Source organism: Propithecus coquereli, unplaced genomic scaffold, assembly GCF_000956105.1.
Source record: "Propithecus coquereli isolate 6110/MARCELLA unplaced genomic scaffold, Pcoq_1.0 Scaffold82, whole genome shotgun sequence".
Lineage (NCBI taxonomy): Eukaryota > Metazoa > Chordata > Mammalia > Primates > Indriidae > Propithecus > Propithecus coquereli.
Genome location: NW_012154396.1, coordinates 799,235 through 801,198, shown reverse-complemented (window position 1 = coordinate 801,198; position 1,964 = coordinate 799,235). Strand labels below are relative to the sequence as shown.

Here is a 1,964-nt window from a genome sequence, read left to right as displayed (position 1 = left end):
TGCTTTTTCTGCATATATTGATAGGATCATATAGTCTTTGTTTTTATTTCTGTTTATGTGGTGAATTACATTTATAGATTTGTGTGTTGAATCATTCCTGCATCTCTGGAATGAAGCCCAGTTGTTTGTAATGGATTATTTTTTTGATGAGCAGCTGAATTCGATATGCTAAGACTTTTTTGAGAATTTTTGAGTCTATATTTATAAGGGATATTGGCCTGTAGTTTTCTTTTTTTCCTGGCTTTGGTATCAGGGTGATGTTGGCTTCATAAAATGTGTTGGGGAGGACTCCCAACAATGGCGGCTCCGAGCCCGAGCCCGAGCGGCAGCGGTGGCTCCGGGGGCGGCAGCGGCACCCCCGGCCCCGTAGGGTCCCCAGCGCCGGGCCACCTGGCCGTCAGCAGCATGCAGGAGAGAGACTGAGAACACACAGCATTGAGTCATCAGGAAAACTGAAGATCTCCCCTGAACAACACCGGGATTTCACTGCAGAGGACTTGAAAGATCTTGGAGAAATTGGACGAGGAGCTTATGGTTCTGTCAACAAAATGGTCCACAAACCAAGTGGGCAAATAATGGCAGTTAAAAGAATTCGGTCAACAGTGGATGAAAAAGAACAAAAACAACTTCTTATGGATTTGGATGTAGTAATGCGGAGTAGTGATTGCCCATCCATTGTTCAGTATTATGGTGCACTCTTCGGAGAGGGTGACTGTTGGATCTGTATGGAACTCATGTCTACCTCGTTTGATAAGTTTTACAAATATGTATATAGTGTATTAGATGATGTTATTCCAGAAGAAATTTTAGGCAAAATCACTTTAGCAACTGTGAAAGCACTAAATCACTTAAAAGAAAACTTGAAAATTATTCACAGAGATATCAAACCTTCCAATATTCTTCTGGACAGAAGTGGAAATATTAAACTCTGTGACTTTGGTATTAGTGGACAGCTTGTGGACTCCATCGTCAAGACAAGAGATGCTGGGTGTAGGCCATACATGGCTCCTGAAAGAATAGACCCAAGTGCATCTCGACAAGGATATGATGTCCGCTCTGCTGTCTGGAGTTTGGGGATCACATTGTATGAGTTGGCCACAGGCTGATTTCCTTATCCAAAGTGGAATAGTGTATTTGATCAACTAACACAGGTCGTGAAAGGAGATCCTCCACAGCTGAGTAATTCTGAGGAAAGGGAATTCTCCTCAAGTTTCATCAACTTTGTCAACTTGTGCCTTACAAAGGATGAATCCAAAAGGCCAAAGTATAAAGAACTTCTGAAACATACCTTTATTTTGATGTATGAAGAACGTACCGTTGAGGTTGCATGCTATGTTTGTAAAATCCTAGATCAAATGCCAGCTACTCCCAGCTCTCCCATGTATGTCGATTGATATCGCTGCTACATCAGTCTCTAGAAAAAAGGGCTGAGAGGAAGCAAGACGTAAAGAATTTTCATCCTGTATCACTGTGTTTTTATTGCTCGCCCAGGCACCATGTGCAATAAGATTGGTGTTCGTTTCCATCATGTCTGTATACTCCTGTCACCTAGAATGTGCATCCCTGTAATACCTGATTGATCACACAGTGTTAGTGCTGGTCAGAGAGACCTCATCCTGCTCTTTCGTGATGAACGTATTCATGAAATGTGGAAGTCAGTACGATCAAGTTGTTGACTGTGATTAAATCACATCTTAAATTCATTTCTAGACTCAAAACCTGGAGACACAGCTACTGGAATGGTGTTTTGTCAGACTTCCAAATCCTGGAAGGACACGGTGATGGATGTACTATGTTTGAACATAGAGACTCGGGCTTGAGTGAGAAGAGCTTGCACAGCCAACGAGACACATTGCCTTCTGGAGTTGGGAGACAAAGGAGGAATTTACTTTCTTCACCAAGTGCAATAGATTTACTGATTAGATATTCTGTTGCTTTACAGTCACAGTCGATGTTTGGGGATC

General features: G+C 42.3%; 1 pseudogene; it reads left to right on the top strand.

Moving 5' to 3' along the window:
- The first annotated feature begins 297 nt into the window (after positions 1-297).
- On the top strand, positions 298-1,394 carry LOC105825760 (annotated as a pseudogene).
- The last annotated feature ends 570 nt before the right edge of the window (positions 1,395-1,964 follow it).